The sequence below is a fragment of the Ascaphus truei genome, chromosome 2, assembly GCF_040206685.1.
Source record: "Ascaphus truei isolate aAscTru1 chromosome 2, aAscTru1.hap1, whole genome shotgun sequence".
NCBI lineage: Eukaryota > Metazoa > Chordata > Amphibia > Anura > Ascaphidae > Ascaphus > Ascaphus truei.
In genome coordinates this window covers 186,762,458-186,780,644 of record NC_134484.1, presented here as the reverse complement: position 1 = coordinate 186,780,644, position 18,187 = coordinate 186,762,458, and positions in this window count along the sequence as shown.

The window sequence follows — 18,187 nt, the reverse complement described above, 5'->3', positions numbered from 1 at the left end:
ATGGTGTCAGGTTAGCACAGGCGCTGTACCAACTGGAAATCCCTGTAGTGCCCACTCTGTAAACTGTGGGCAAGTTGGGGATTGGTGAGTGGGAAATTCCCACAAAGGGGATTGGGTGGGTATGTTGGAGATATGATCTCAGACCCTATATAAATTCCCCCCGAGCTATCCCCGTTGTCTTTCTTTTACCATGTGATTGAAATTCCACCTCGCTTCTAAGAGCGGATAAGAGCAACAGCAACGATTTTGGAATGCAACAAGTTAATTTAATCGGAACGAAGGACAGAACTCTGCTTCAGGATTTTGTTAGTGCTGGGGGTTATCTAATGAACCCCAACAGACCAGAACTATCCAAGGACATATTGAGCTGGCAATTGATAAGGTGATTAAGGGGTTAGGGGCAATTAGAATGTCTTTATTATGTATGTATGCTTTCTGGCAACGGAGGACAGAGGGCCCTGCTGTATCGTGAGGACGGCCAGCATATTGCTGTGGTAAGTAGATCTGTATTTATTTACTTTATTTATGCTGGCTTATGTTGTGTTTAATAATGGGCAAATAATCTATTATCCATTGATTGAAATGTAGGCCATGTTTATTTGTTGACATACAGGGTTGGTACCTTAGGTTTGCGGGGACCTATGGAGACAACCTGAGAACCCCCCGGACGCCCACGGGACCACCTGCTGTGACGGGGGAGGGGTGCCAAGCGAGTAATAAAGGGGTCACCCCCATTAGGCACTCCCACCATCAGGGAAGTGAGGGGTTAACCCGAAATGTACTTATAATACATATGTTCCCCTGCTTCATAACCAAAAGGTACGTCTCTTGGTTATCCTATTCCCACATTTAGAGGGAATCAATGTATTTTTATTCCCCTGCCTCAGGGCAAACTGTGTTCTATGTGATAGAAATGTATATGGGTATAATTATTGGTGTTTGTACCTGTACAGTGAATGCATCAACCACATACACTGGGATCAGGCCGGGAGGGAAAGGGTTAATTGCATTTGCAGGTTTATGGCCCTTTGTCCCCTTTCATGCCTTTTCAGGCTCCATTTTGCAGCTCGTCTATAGGCCGCCATTGAAGCCCCATGCAAGTCAAGGGGAATTTCAGTGGTTTGGGCCCGATATCATAGAAGACCGGCAGGTGGCGCCCGAGGGGAGGAGCGGCAGTTCCCCATTGAAAGTGAATGAGTAATGCATTTCAATGGGGATTCCTTGAAGCCGACCTCTGGAGATGAGCTTGCAGCCAGCCAGACCGCAAAACCGCAAGAGCGGAAACAATGTCTAAAAAGAGCTTTGATCAGGTCTCGGTCAAGTTCACGTCCAATTGGCATGGGAACTTTTGTTCTAGGGCACCCAGAAATAAAATTCGTTTTGCCCCTGGCCCCTAGGAACCCCCTCACTTGACCCCAACTGGGTCCGACAGTTAATTTATTTTATTTATAAAATGTTTTACCAGGAATTATTGTATTGTATTGTATGTCTTTATTTATATAGCGCCATTAATGTACATAGCGCTTCACAGCAGTAATACATGTGGTAATCAAATAAATAACAGATAATATAAATAACAGATCATGGGAATAAGTGCTTTAGACATTAAGGAAGAGGAGTCCCTGCTCCAAGGAGCTTACAATCTAATTGGTAGGTAGGGAGAACGTACAGAGACAGTAGGAGGGAGTTCTGGTAAGTGCGTCTGCAGGGGGCCAAGCTTTATGTATCATGTGTTCAGAATAGCCACAGTGCTATTCATATGCTTCTTTAAGCAAGTGTGTCTTAAGGTGGGTCATAAAGGTGGATAGAGAGGGTGCTAGTCGGGTACTGAGGGGAAGGGCATTCCAGAGGTGAGAGGCAGTCAGTGAAAAAGGTTTAAGGCGGGAGAGGGCTTTAGATACAAAGGGGGTAGAAAGAAGACATCCTTGAGAAGAACGTAAGAGTCTGGATAGTGCATAACGAGAAATTAGGGCTGAGATGTAAGGAGGGGCAGAAGAGTGTAAAGCTTTAAAAGTGAGGAGAAGAATGGAGTGTGAGATGCGGGATTTGATCGGAAGCCAGGAGAGGGATTTCATGAGGGGAGATGCTGAGACAGATCTAGGAAAGAGTAGAGTGATTCTGGCAGCAGCGTTTAGGATAGATTGTAGGGGAGACAGGTGAGAGGCAGGAAGGCCGGACAGCAGAAGTAATACATTGAGAGTTTCCTCTCATTTTCAAGTATGTCCTGGGCACAGAGTAAAACAAATAATACATGGTTACAAATACAGTTACATAAATGAACAGGGTATACATTATATACAAGACATTGCATGCACAGTTAAAGAAAATATATATTATGGGCGTATGAAACAGTTACAGACCAGATTAAAATGTGTGAAAGCCTTAGATTTGAAAGAACTTAAACTGGTGGTGGATGTGAGAGTCTCTGGTGAGAAAGGATCGCGCCGGCCACGAGGGTTGCACCATTGTCCGCAATGGCAGAGAAAGCCACATGGCTTTCAAACACTAAGTCCAAAACAGTGTAAAATGAAAAACCATAACTCCGGTTCCGTGGGGACCAGAGGGCTGGGATTTGGCCAGGATGTAGTCACTGCTCCAGCATGACTGCATGGCAATTTCCAGCCCTCACCCCTCAACCGAACGGAGTAGGGTTAACTGTGAAAAAGTGTGTGTTTCCCATTTACGTCAATGGTAGCGGAGGTCCCATTGAATCCTATGGCAACGTCGGCCCTATTGATTCTAATGGAGGAATATCGCGTGGCTTTGAAACGGCTAAGTCCAAAAGTGTGTAAAGTGAAAACCCATAACTCCGGTTCCGTAAGTACCAGAGGGCTGGGATTTGGGTAGCATGTAGTTACTGCTCCGGCATGACTGCATAGCAATTTCCAGCCCTCTCCGATCAACCAGACGGAGTATGGGGAAATGTGAAAAATTAGGTTTTCCCATTGATGTCAATGGCGGAGTTGCTCCATTAAAAGCCTATAGCTGCGGAGCCCATTGATTTCAATGGAAGAGTGAAATGCAGTGATTTCTTTTAGCATAGCAGAGAATCCTGCATTAAAGTTAATAGGGGATTTTAACTTGGTTTTTATATCTCCGGTTCTGGGGGTCATGGAAGGCTGATATTTGGCCACCATGGCAAGGGTCCTCCGGCATGAGGACCTGGCAAATTTCAGCCTGCTCAGACCCACAGAACGGATTATTTTAATATATGTTTAATATTAAAATGTTACTCTGCATCCCTGGTATTTCTAAGCCCGTGAAAGCCACTGGCCCAGAAGGAATGTTAGTTACCACAGGGCATCGGGATGTCTGAGGGAAACCCCTGTATGAAAGGCTCACCACCCTGGATTAAGAGTTCTAGGACAAAGAAGAGCAGGATATGGGTACTTGTGTAAAGTGTTGTGTTTCACACCTTGAGACAAAGGTTTTCCTGTTAAGGAACCCCAAAAGGCAGACTAGGTGACGCCAGCCTTTTGGGAGGAGGGGTGGGGAAATGAGCTCCTGATTAGAATAATGCCCACCCCTGTGGGCAGGTATTACATTGCTTCCACGTGAGGTGGCAATGGGTAATTGGGTGGAGGTAATTGATAACCAATGCCTGGCACCCAATGTTAAGGGATAGGGCTGAAACCCCATATAAACGAGTGTAAGCCCTATGCCCAGTGTCTTCGTGTCTTCGTTACTACATCTACTTGTTACCTGATGCCTGAATGAATTGCCAATCCTGTACCTGATTGCTTCATTGTTCAACCCCAAAGTAAGTGTTCATATTCTGTATGTTATTTGTATATTTTGTGTGTTCACCTTTTTTAAGGAATAAACTATATTTATCATATCTAAGTCGCATTCGATTCAACCCAGAGATATTTTGGTGAATATTATTATAACCCTGCACAAGCTCCCGTGACACCTGCGGACCATGGGAGACACCTGGGGAAGGAACCGGGTGCCCACAGCTGTGGGGGACCCCCAGACACCACACAAGGGCCCCAGAACCCCGTGGGAACCTCCTGAGGGCCTCAGACACCTGTGGGGATGACCCGGGGACCCCCAGGCACCCGCGGGCACCATTTGGGGCCCACGGTTATCCGCAGGGACCACCTGGAGGCCCATGGTGCCTAGCGGGAACTGGTGCACTGTGGGGCCTGTGAACACCCGTCGGGACCACTGGGGACTACTGTAGGTCTGGGGTATGAATCCTGTATGTTAAAAAATAAATAATGGTTTTACATTTTGTGTGGCACGGGGGGGGTGTATTAATGTTTATTACATATTGCAATTTTATTGTGGCCTAGGAGGTGGATTTTGGGGCTGTTGTGTGTGTATGTTGTTTTTATTGTGTAGTGGAGGTGGGTGAAGGGGGTATTAGCCCCAAAGATGGGTGTTTAGACCTTGCGGTGGGTAGCGGTAGGGTTCACCACTTTATTACCTTAGCGGTATTAACCTGTAAGGAAATGAAGGGGTTAAGTCCACCCGCAAACCCCCCCAGCAAGGCCTAAACACCCACCAAGGGCCAAATACCCCCTTCACCTACCTCCGCTACCCACATTAAGCCTGGCACTGGTGGTTAACCCCTTCATTGCCTTAACGGTTAGCCGCTAAGGTAATGAAGTGGCAGAAAATGCCTTTTTCCTGCATCGGATGCATGCCGGGGGGCTCCTGTACTGGTATTAATGTATATCAGCTCCGGAGACCCCCGGCATCAATCCTATGCAGGAAAAAGGACAAAATGTTTCTAAGTCCCGACTTATCGCCGCTCATCGACGCATCTCCCCACCAATCTGCCAAAATGTTGTGGTGTATTGATTTGGGGAGAAAAACGCCATTTTAGGGCGGCGATAGGAGAATTGCGGCTACTAGAATCGCGCATGTTTATCAACATTCAGAAAATTGTCGAAAAGTGGCTTATCGCCACTCAGTCGGCGATTTCATTTTGGTCATAAGATTTGTCAGCAATACAGGCCGTTATATCTCACTTATCGAGGCTTACTGAATATGAGTAGCCGATAAGTGGTCGATAAGTGCCTTATCGATGCTTACTGCATGAGGCTCCAAGTGTTGAACATGAACAGTATGTACATTTTATTATATAGTTCATGCATTAATTTTATTTTTCTATTCAACTATTTGGTGTCACAAAGGAAACATCTACACCTGAATGTTTTGCTTACTATGTACTTCTTCAAGTCAGGTTTCGTTTACACTAGATGCTTAATGCAGCAGACTAAAACGTTATCAAGGAAATCCCTTTAACAACACAATAAAGCAAGAAGAGAACATTCTACATACCCAATGTTTAAAATATATTATAATGTTCAATCATTTTTAAAATATATACCCTTAGGCTGAACCCCCCAAAAGCTCAAGAAATACTATTGATTATAAAATGTGTTTTCTTTTTTTCTTGGGGTGCTCATGTTTTACTGACATGAATGTCGCCGCGATGTAAAGGTTTCAATGGAAAAGTTATAGCTTTACCTCAAAACACATTATGATCATACTACAGCCAGCAAGAAAACAGTTTTAAAAGGAGAGAGTGAAAGTGTTAATATGATGGGACACAAAATAACGATTACATGCCCAATAACGAGAATGCAGCAATGTGTAGATGGTTAAGATGGCAGTATCTCACCTTAAACTAGCATAAAATCCCTATTTGAAATTAAACTACTTACAGTTTGTGTCAGATATATATATATATATATATATATATATATATATATATATATATATATATATATATATATATGTTATGGTGGGTAAAAAAAAGTGACTAAAACCCTCCACAGTAAAGCATAAAGCAACTGTAAATATTCCTGTATATTCATTTGCATGTCTTAGACAGGTCTGCAACCCTGTCTTTCACCATTATCACCCAGCAAACAGCACTTCCACTGCAGCAGGGGATTCTGGGAAATGACATGTGAGCATGAGATAAAAAGTGGCACTGTGTGCTTATGCATGTCATTTCCCAGAATCCCTTGCTGCAGTGGAAGTGCTGTTTGCTGGGTGATAATGGTGAAAGACAGGGTTGCAGACCTGTCTAAGACATGCAAATGAATATACAGGAATATTTACAGTTGATATATATATATATATATATATATATATATATATATATATATATATATATATATATATATATATATATATATATTCTGAACATTAACAGAATTTGAATGTTTACTGTTCCAAAACAAATGTTCAATCTCCACATGGGAATCATTCCAATAGTTGTGTTACTAAACCTTCCCCAAAGAATTCACAAACCCTGCCAGTTGCTAAGTCTACTTTTCATGGTCAAAAGAAATATAATTCCAGGCATTTTCCCTGTAAGGATTTCATAAGCTAACATAATCCTTATAAAAACCTGAAGAACATATTTCTCTTGTAAAAAATGCCAATAGGGGCGCAAAGACCGTTTAAGAAAACCCTCACCGATTTTTATTTTTTTTACGTTGCAATGCCAATTGTTTTGTCAACATGAAAATGTAGACGTTATTATACATGAGCTTTGGGGCCATATTTACTAAGCAGTGCTAAGATGTAACTGAATGGGGCCTTACAGCTTAGCACTACTTAGTAAATGCAGCCCTTAAAGTCACTTTCAGACATTGGGGGTTATTCATTAAACCGTGATAGTGCCAATTAAGACATTATCACACGGAAAATCCCATTCAATTCAATGGGAGTGTCTCTGCAATAGTTCCCAGATTGGCACAATCACAATTTAATTCATATTTAACCTCCATTCAATCAAGAAGTATCAGATTACTGAAGAAACGCCGTGACAATGAATGATCTAGCACATTAATATTTGTGAAAAATGTTTTGTTGGTTTAATTAAAGTCATTCACAAATACATTTTCAATGGGAGTAACATTTATTCCTTCAATAATGCTTTTGCCAACCAGTAGACAGTATTGTGATAGAAAAAGATCATGATCTATACAACCACATGCCAGATCCCTACAGTATTTATAATCAGATAGATCATGATCTTTTTTCATTAACATTACCGTATTCCCAATATTAATGTAGCACTGAAAAGAATACTTCCCAAACAAGAGCAGGTCCCATACTTGGATTTTGACTGTATGTTTACAGATTCATTCATTTATGGACATCCAAACTAACCTCACATGGTTGGAAAGTATTAGTTGTCCCAGGATTTTGCATTAACATGTTATCTATATTGCTCGGCTTTATTCTGAATCCCTTGAGGTTTAGTGGGGCTGCTGTAATCCTCTGTATTATATAATTCTGTGACAGAATTCCTCATCCCGTTATCCAGTTCACTGAGTACATAAACCCTTGAGTTCACAGAAGAACATCTTCCCTCGAGTGCTACTCATCTTCCATCATTCAACCACGTGATCACTATGGTGTAGCTACAGTATCATGTAGTGGCGAGCAGGCCTCCCCAGGAAGTGAGCGGAAGTAGAGGATGCTACACTTTGATGATTTCCCCGCAGAAAACAACTATTTAATGTATGATCATTGGACCCCTGGAGTCCCTTATAAGTGCTTCTTCAGGCTTGCAAACGTCAAACTGAATTATTTTCTCTTGCTTATCAGTTGATCATTACTTAAGTTAGAGCACTCCAACAGGCTTAGGATAGATACACATACAGAATCTTAAAAAAATCATTAACGATACGTTAAATGCTATGTTAAACGTCTTTCCGTTAACTTTAACGGAGGTTTATGGTAATGATGTGCAACAGTTATGAGGACCACCTCAACGCGTATCCACAGCAGTCCAATAAAGTTAACAAGGGAAATAACGTATTTGTTAAATCTTTTGTTTAGGTCATGGATATACCTAGCATTAGGTGCTAGAAGCACTTAACGCAAGGTAGCAGAAAATTATTTGGCCTAGTCTAGGGTTCTGGCCCACTTTGGCTTCATACTGTATATTGCCTTAGCAATATAGGAAGCCAAAATAAATACCCTGAACTTGGCCAAATAATGTAGCCATTACCTGAATATTACCTGGGACCTGTGTATTAAGCCCTTGAAAGCCATTATGCATGCCTTCATGGCCACTAAGGTAACCAAGCGGCTAATGCAAATACCCTAACTATCCTAGTACCCCTTGTATGTCATAGGGTACAACACCACTATAACTCACCTGGATAGCTTAACCTCCATCCCCAGGGCACCTACCCTCATATCCACCCCTCTACCCATACCCCCACAAAAAAACAATCCCCAAAACAGTAATGGAAAATATGCCTATTAGCCAAATGTGGCTAATAGGTCTTTTGGCAGTAGAATTAATCAAATACATTACATAAAATACAAACAAAGAAATACATTTATAAAAAAAAACAAACATGCCATATAAAAACTATAATTTTAATCTATTGATTGTCATTGTGGCTACCTACGGGGCTTAGATTACCACATTGGTAATCAATGTACACCTTAAATAAATACATGTACTTACCATCCTCCTTATTCTCAGGGGAACCCACATATAATTCCAAAATAAGGCCAATGCTCAACCATCAAAAACCAAGCCATATTGCCAATCAAATTTAGAAACACAAAAACCAAGAAAAATAATCCCAACCGAATGGTTACATTGAAAATAAAAAAACAGAAAAGCAGTAAGAAATTAAATGTCTGACTGATGGCACAAAAATAAACAAAAACAAAAAAAATCAGGTAAAATAAATTCAGGCCCGGTGGCCTACTTCCAATCCGATGCCATCCTGGTTGGACATTGCTAGATCCTCAACTTGACCCATAGCCATGATCCTCTGTTGAAAGAAGAGCAGTCTCCAGTGAGTAGATCTCATTTCTTGAAAGCTGTCTTCTTCTTCTTCTCTTCTTTCTTCATCCAGGCTGTTGCCATGTCATCTTTTTCCAGTCTTCTGAGATGTCCCAGGCCTTATATAAGGCTTGTGACATCACAGAAGACCAGTCATGTGGTACACAACAAACCCAATTGGTTGATGTACCATGTGGTCCCCTCACTTTTGGCTGAAAATTACCTTTTTGGCAAAAGCATGGGGACCACATGGTACATGAACCAATCTCATTGGTGGATTCCCCATGTGATTCCTTCCCTTTAAGATGACTGGTGATATCATGTTGGTGCACACTACTGTACTGTATTAATCATCTTCTAACTGTACTATTAAAATTATTATAAATTAAAAAAGTATCGCATGGGTTCAGATGTAGCAAAGTTAGTGCCTTTGGTGCTGCTGCCATGAGAGGTCACGCGACCACTGCGGTCATGACACAGAAGGATTAATGATGCGTGGACCCCCTCACAGCTCCATCGCTGTTGACACTGCCTCTAGCACCACAGACTTTTATTTATTTTACCATGACACGGGGACAATACATTTTTCTACATCTGTACAAACAATACAGCACCCTGGTGGCATCATCCAGAAAAAAATAAACTACTTAAAAATGCAATTCTCTTATTTATGTAATTATATATAAAGCAAGAATGCACTTGCTTGATTTCTTTAAAAATGAAGAAATTAAAGTTATTTTCAGAAACGAATGCCAACCCATGCATACAGGACTCATCCCCCCCACCCTGTCTGTATCAGTTCTCTGGTATGTTTAGAAAGCAAAGTTGATTTGTTAATTGTGTGCTGTTAATTGTCCACTTTATAACAGGCAGATTTATTGGGAGGAGGTCATGTGATAGTTTAGATATATACATCTGATTTTGCTCTAAGGGAAAGCATTAGCTAGCATTAGCATCTTAAGAGTGCTGCATCTTAAAGTTACCATATTTAAGTGAATATATAGTTAGACTATAGTTTGACTAGAGGTTGACTGTGGGCTGGTTCTTTCTGCAAATTCTTCTACACAAGGCAACAAACAATGAGCTTATCTGACCACACTATTATCCCATGCAGTTAGCGTGCACATTTAACCCCCCCTGTACACTTTATTTACTGCAGCCTTTCCCAACACTTGACTACACACAATTGCCTCTCCTACCCTCCCCCCCACCCCCAAATCCCTCTGCAAGCCCAGAACGGACCCTAGCTTTGCAAATGCAGTAAAACATTTAGGCAAGTAAAAGGCACACTTCTGCTGTTTACTCTTCACACACTCACTTGGCTCACAACAGCTTCATGCAACATTACCTACCTCTGTTTTAATTAACCTGCTAGTTATCTCAACTCTGTTCTTTCTTGTGGCCTCATGGAAATGTTACTCTATCTACAATTACAAACTCATCCCCCCTGTCCTTCACCCAATATCAACATACACCTTGGATTACTCAAAAGCCTTGCACTATCTACTGAATGTTGGTGGAGAACTTTGAAACCAGGACAACGGCCACCACTCAAGCTAATGGCAAACATCTCAAATTTACACCTTGCAAATAACTACTCAAATTTCTGTTTCTACTGTACTATCTTTAACACATGATATTGAACTTAACCCAGGTCCTCCCTTTTCAACTCTGTCCCATACAAATGAGAATACCCCCTTCAAATTCCAAAAAGATCTATCTGTTGCCAATATAAATATCCAGAGCCTGCTGCCCAAACTGGATGAACTAAGGACATGGTGTCTTATGCATAAATCCAAAGCCATCATTCTCACAGAAACATGGTTAATGCCTAAAACTCTCAAAACAAATATCACCATTCAGGGACACTCCATTTCCTGGAAAGATAGGTCAAACAGAGGGGTGTTATTTTATATTGTAGACACCTAACAATGTACGCTGCTAAATTGCCCCCCAAGCCCACCCTCTTTTTAAATCCTTTTTGGCAAAATCTGCCTCCCCTTTTCTAAGCCCGTCCTGATTGCTGGCATCCACCGGCACCCTAAAGCCCCTCTACAATCCCTGACTGATATCACCCAGTTTCTTGGCTCAATTTCCTCTCTGAATGAGAAGAGTGAGATGCTAGTTCTTGGCAATTTCAACTACAATTGGCTCGACCCTAAAAACAAAAAAATTCAGATACAACTCGTCACTTAACCTAACACAACTAATTTCCCAACCCATGCGTACAAACCTGAAATATCACCACCATGCCTTTGTAGACTTTATTCTCTCCTCTAATACCAGCAGAATCCAATCCTTCCTGACATTTTTAGTGACCATACAATAGTGTACTGTGTAGGAAAAATGAAATCACCACAATCAAGCCCTAAAGTTCTCCTCACTAGAACATTTAGAAACTTTAACCCACAATAGTTTCTGGCTGACCTTACCAGCTGCCATTGGTACAGAATAGAATTAATTCCCGACCACGATTCTGCACTCGACTATTTCCAACCAGAGTTCTTAAAACTCTGTGATACCAATGCTCCACTACGCTGAATAAGAGTACGGGGTGCACCCCTTTCAGTGGGTTGCAACTGACCTTATAGTGCTCTACCATATTAGAGATGCCTTGTGGAAGAGCTACAAAGTAACTTGCACTACAAAGGATCTTAAAACTACTGATGCCTGCAGAATATGTGCACAAGGCAAACAAGGCACACAAAAACACAATATTACTCTGACAATCTTCGCCAGAATACAGCTAACTTCTGGAAGGTTATCAACAATATATTCCAGCCTTCTAGCCATCAACAACCAAGTAATATCACTAAGGGGGATATTACTCTGACAAACCCCACTGACATTGCAAATGCATTCATTGAATATTTTGTGGGGTGTGCCACTAACTTATTAGAGAAACGCAAGCCAAACCACAAACATGAACCTCATTCTGAGAGTACCCCTATTGCCCCACCCTCTCCCAACACTACCCACAAGTTTCAATTTGCCACAGTATCTGAAGAAGTGTTTACACAAGTGCTCCTCAAATTAAAACTAAGCAGCCAATGTGGACCAGACTTACTACAATCTAAGTTCCTAAGACTTGGTGCCCCGGCCATTGCCAAACCAATTGCTTCTTTAGTCAACTCTATTCTGTCTGCAGGCCATATCCCTAAGACCTGGAAAACTGCCAGAGTTGTCCCAATCTTCAAAAGTGGGGACAAAAACACTGTCTCAAACTACAGGCAAATCTCTCTTCTACCAGTACTATCCAAACTCATGAAAAAATGTGTTCACTTCCAATTAAGTGATTACTATACCAAGACAAATTTCCCTAGCCAATTCCAATCTGGCTTTCGTCCCAAACACTCCACGGTAACTATCCTGCTAAAAGTTTGCAAGGAAATCCAGTGTGGAATGGAATGGGGACAACTTACTGGTGCAATATTCCTAGATTTTGCAAAGGCTTTTGTTATTGTTGATCATGTTATCTTGCTAAACAAACTCCAGTGCCCTGGAATAGGGAAGCTATTATACTGGTTTCATTCCTACCTATCAGGTAGATCCCAACATGCAGGGGTAAAATGATAAGTGCAAATAAGCGCTAGTGTGATAAATATAATACAATGATAATAATTCAAACAGAGGAACAAAACCTGTGATACAGTCTGTGATGAAGGTAGTCCTTGAGCTGCCTGAGAGGTTGATCTGGTATCTTCCAACCAGATTAGAAGATGTGTGTAGAATAACCTCTTGTGGCGCTGAGGAAAGTGGATGGAACAGAGTCTTGTGCAGTAGTTTCTTCTTGTATGGATACCTCAGAGAGGGAGACAAGAGATAAACAAAAACACCACAATAGTGTATTACCCTTGAGACAATATAAGACGTGGTGGTGAAGGTATAAAGAGCATTTAATGGTTAAAACAATTGTGTCTACAATTGATGTAAAACATGTACTGGGTTAATAAACAGTAGATGAACTCCTGTTGAATAAATGAAATGAAGGCTTCCAAGCGCTTGTGCTTAGTGAAGCCGTGCTGCTCCGCCGATGGTAAAAACTGAAATCCTACTCACCGTCCTTGAGTAGGACATGTGCAGTGGTACGGGGTCTTTTGCCAGGGATAGCCGTTTGCTGTGGGGTGCCTGACGTCCGTTCGTTTGGTGCGGGGAGATTTCCTGATGTCCTCGTGGTCTCGATGCCAGCAGAGTGATTTCCAAGCGTCTCCTCCGCTGACGTCAACGCCTGGTGTGTACAGCTACGGTGTCCCTGGATGGCCACAAACCTTCCTACGCGTTTCGAAACTCCTATTCACGGGTTTCTTCGTCAGGGAATAATTATTATTATTATTAACCCAGTACATGTTTTACATCAATTGTAGACACAATTGTTTTAACCATTAAATGCTCTTTATACCTTCACCACCACGTCTTATATTGTCTCAAGGGTAATACACTATTGTGGTGTTTTTGTTTATCTCTTGTCTCCCTCTCTGAGGTATCCATACAAGAAGAAACTACTGCACAAGACTCTGTTCCATCCACTTTCCTCAGCGCCACAAGAGGTTATTCTACACAGATCCCAACATGTGTCTATTTCAGGCTCTAACTCCAACCCTATGGATATCACCTGTGGTGTCCCGCAAGGCTCTGTTCTGGAGCCTCTACTCTTCTCAGTGTTCATCAATGATCTTCCTAGAGCATGTAAGGGAGCTTCAATTAACATGTATGCTGATGACACAATCATATATGCACACAGCCCTAGCCTGTCCGACCTTGGACGCGTACATAAATCTGACATTTTGAGACTTGAAAAATGGATTTCCCAAAACACTGTTTTTAAACACTGACAAGACTATAACAATGGTATTTGGGACAAAGGCTAAATTTATAAAGCTTCCAATCAATGAGCTCCAGATCAGAACCAACGCTAACACCACCCTAACTCCTGTTACTAGTTTTAAATATTTGGGCATATGGTTTGATTCCCATTTAACATTTGGGATGCACATTGGTTCCCATGTCATCCAAAACCTATACCAAACTAGGTGTACTTTACCGGAACAAATCCTCCCTAATTCTGCTGGTCAGAAAGCGTATTGCACAGCAGATGCTAATGCCAATTATAGACTATGGGGACATAGTATATGGCACGGAACACCAAACCCACCTTTGAAAACATGATATCCTCTACAATTCACTGTGCCATTTTGTCCTCCAATGCAACTACAACACACAACACTGCAAATGCTCAAAGATCTAGATTGGTCATCACTTGAGTCTAGGCAAAAAGTTAATCTTTCCTGTCTTGACTCCAAATACTTTCTGGGCAAGCTAACCATCTATCTGAACAAGCTCCTCTCCCCTGCCACATGCATCACTTATCATCTGAGATCTGACTCCAAAAGACTGGTCCCAAGGTTCAACAAAGTATCCGTCCGCTCCTCCTTCTCTTACCGTGTATGTATGTATGTATGTGTAGCCCTCTTTCCCCCTGAACACAGGAACTACTGGTGCTGCATTCTTCCACCTGTTGGCTCACAGGGCCTGAGCCTCCGCCACGAGGAGCCTGGGGTAATATATATCTATCTAAATGCAGTGCCTCCACCTGGGAGGGATCCCAACAGTGTGGGAGCAGATCACAAACAATGATCACACATACATACAGTAACAATAACCTTTACTGATATGCGAACACTCGCATACTGTAATATGGTTAACAATATGGACTACCCCTTCCCACAAGAGGTACAACTAGCCAATGCACCTCGCAGGGTGCACCCCTCCACCGTGTCCCCACACCGATTCCAATGTCCCAACCCAAACCCCAAGTGTGTGGTGACCGCACGGCCCACTGGTATGATAATGTTATAGTTGGTGCACTTGTAGTAAAGGTACCTGCCGGGCGCTCCAGCATCCGGTGATCAGAATGGATTCACGATCCAGCGACCTTTGCTACAGCGTCGTGATCTCCACATGGAAGGCTGTCCTCTGAAATGATCCCACCTTGGGGCAGTCTCCTTGGATTGAGGGGGGCTGGTCCCAGGCCCCTCGTCTTTGTATACAGCATCCGCTGTGTCCCTCACTTTCTATACAGCTCTAATGGGGCAGGTTCCCTATCCTAGGGCCTGTTCCTACAGCAGCCACAAACTGAAGGGTGTCTTAGGGCCTATCCGGGGCCAAGGGGGATTTCTGGCCTAGTGCAGAGGCTGCTTGACTTCTGCACCTGCACCTCCTTCCCCTATCCTCTCCTGGCACTGACTGACCCAACATGCTCCCCTGGTAGCCTCCTACCTCCCTTCCTTGAGAATTCTACCACCCTATTGACTCCCTGGCGTAAGGTGGTGCGCTCCTAAGGCTCATGGGATTTGTAGTCCCTGCCAAGAGCCTTCTCCCATTGGGCCTGCTTTTCGCCTTTGCTACTGCGCATGCGCGACATGTAATGGCCGTTGCGCTCATCTGCGCATGCGCAAATGTCCTCAAGATGGCGGTGCCCTCCGCAGGGAGCCGCCGGGAGTCCTCGGTGACTCAATCGCTGCCCCGACGCCACGCCGGCACCCGCCACAAACCCCACGCACGCGCGCCCGCATCCTCGCAGCCCCGCAACCGGCCGCAACTCTCCCGTCCGCCGCAAAGGTGAGTACAGGGAGGGGGTGTTGAAACACCCAGAGGGGGCCCTGGCTACATATGTATGTATGTATGTATGTATGTATGTATTGCTTTATTTATATAGTGCCATTAATATACATAGCGCTTCACAGTAGTAATACACGTGACAATCATATAAATAACAAATAATACAAATAACACAACATGGGAATAAGTGCTTCAGACATAAAAAATTACATTTAGGAAGAGGAGCTTACAAAACTGGAACAATCTACCAGAGACTCTCACATCCACCATGAGTCTTTCTTTCAAAACTAAAGCTGTCTCACATTTTAATCTGGTCTGTAACTGTTACATACGCCTATAACATATAATATCTCTTACTGTGCATGGAATGTTTGGTACATAATGTATAACCTTGCTCACTTAATCTAACTATGTATTTGTAACCATGTATCTGTCATCATAACTCTGTGCCATAGACATACTTGAAAACGAGAGGTAACTCTCAATGTATTACTTCCTGGAAAACATTTTTATAAATAAATAAATAAAATCACGTTTGTTCTACCATTTACTGTCGGCTACATACAGTATACATATACTGAATATTTAAATGTATAAAATAAAATTAATCCATTCTTTTTTAACAGTATACATGGCCTTAATGAACACGTACTGTAGCTCATTATTTACAACTTAACAGTATGCTGTTGGTTAATGCAGTGACTTCACGAATGTGCATGCGATATGCATGCCATGTGAGCATGCCCTACAAGGGATGAACATAGCACATTTTCTAGCACCACTTACTTTAACACCTACTCAATAGGGATGCCGTTAATTCACTGGGAGAATGTAACTCCTGGCTTGTTGTGATCTGTGATTACTTGTTAAATGGTATATTATGTAATAATTCATATAAAATAGTGATTAAATGGAAAGGTATTCAATCTCACTGATATTACCATTCCTTCTTCATTGTTCTTTATTACCCCTAGCATTTACTCTAATCCGAATTAAAAAAAAAAACTAATGTGCTAAAGTCATCTGAGCATCAGCAACAAAGACAGGCAGAGACAGGTAGACAAACCAAGGAAGCTCCTAACTTTACAAAAGCTGGTGCGGGTAGCTGTCAACCTTGACAGGCAAACAAACTGTTTCTATAGAAATAGAGAAACTGTTAAGCACAGGAGACAAGGAAAGAAAGGACAACATTCTTCAAGGCAATGTAGACTTCACACATAGAAGAGATTAGTGTGAGTACCGTCCTGTCTTCACTATTATACGTTAACAAAAGCTACTCTACTGTATGTCAAGAAAGATAAAATGAAAGTATTAGTAATAAAAGATAGGAGATGAAGAGTTATGGGTCAGCCACTCAAAACCTTGTTGTTTTGTGTTCAAATCGACTATAAATATGATAGAAGACACGTGAAATATGTTCACATTACATAGACATACCTATAGGTGAGCCAGATATTACATCATTTTTTGTATTCATTAACCGAGGTCGAAATTGGAAAAAAAAATTGAAATTGGTGGAAAGTGAAGGGAACAACCAGAAATACAAGAGTGTTTACAATTTTTCTTGGAGGTGAATAACCTAACAGACAGCTGGTCCGAGTCAGACAGGATATTTTTTAGGAAAGAAAGTTTGCATGGTTTTGCTGTTTGTTCTCATTGCATGATATCTGTGGCATTTATGTGTCTTCCAAAGTTAAAATGCCATCCCCTACTTGATGTAATTACGTCCAGTTGCTGCAAAGCGTTGCTACAGGAATTAAAAACAAACAGTGGGATTATTTTATTGCACTGTGTGTACAGATACAGGAAACAATGAAAAAAATATATAAAAAAAACACAAAACCAAAATTCTTCAGTTCGATTCGTTTTACTTTCTGCAAGAACAATGTCTTCTCATAACCTCCCATCAAATTTCAGGTCACCCACTGTACAAAATTCTCCTTCTTACCATCAAGGCTCTTCACTTGACTGCTTCTCATAACATATCCACTTTGATTTCTCGTTATGCCTCTGATCGTCTTCTGCGCTGTGTTCATAACTGTCAACCTCTTCTGCTCACTTTTGACTTAAAACAATTTACATCCCTGCTACTTTTTCTGCACCATTTTTGGAAGTGTCTGGAGCTTTCTGGGGTGATATCATTACCAGCTTCATTTATTTTTTTATCACAATTTAAAACCCAGTTGCAAGATATTGTAACAATTTGTTGTCCCAATTCTCACCTTTACCTGGTTGCTTCTTTGTATTCTTTCTCATCACCAGTGATCTGTTTAGCCCTGAGGAAATGGGAGTTGGGATAAATGTCATTAGTTCATTACATTTGGCAGGAAGACTGAATGTGGCATGAGGTATTGTCTCTGTCGGTTTCCTTAAGTGTCCCTTGTATACAATAAACACTAACAATCTGCCATTGTGCTTAAGGTGACCATGAGTCTGATGTTAAAGTCAAAAATAAATTTTACGTCTACAGTATGCCATGCCAAACTAGTAAAATATAATATATGCAGAGTATATGGAGCTATATGTGCACTATTTCTTACAAGCATCTGTGAAGATATTGACCTATGCAAGAGTTAATGTGCTACCCATTACTCTCGCCTCTCTTGTAGGTAGAATACTTTTTGTTGAGCACTAGTTTTAATAAAAGAACATACACAATCCCTGCAAGCTCAGAATCCAAATCCACCACACTATATATATTTCTATCAAAAGGAGGGTTACTGGATTTGTGACATAATGTATACAACAAAAGAAAAAAAGCCCGAATGCAAACATTCTCATAACCTC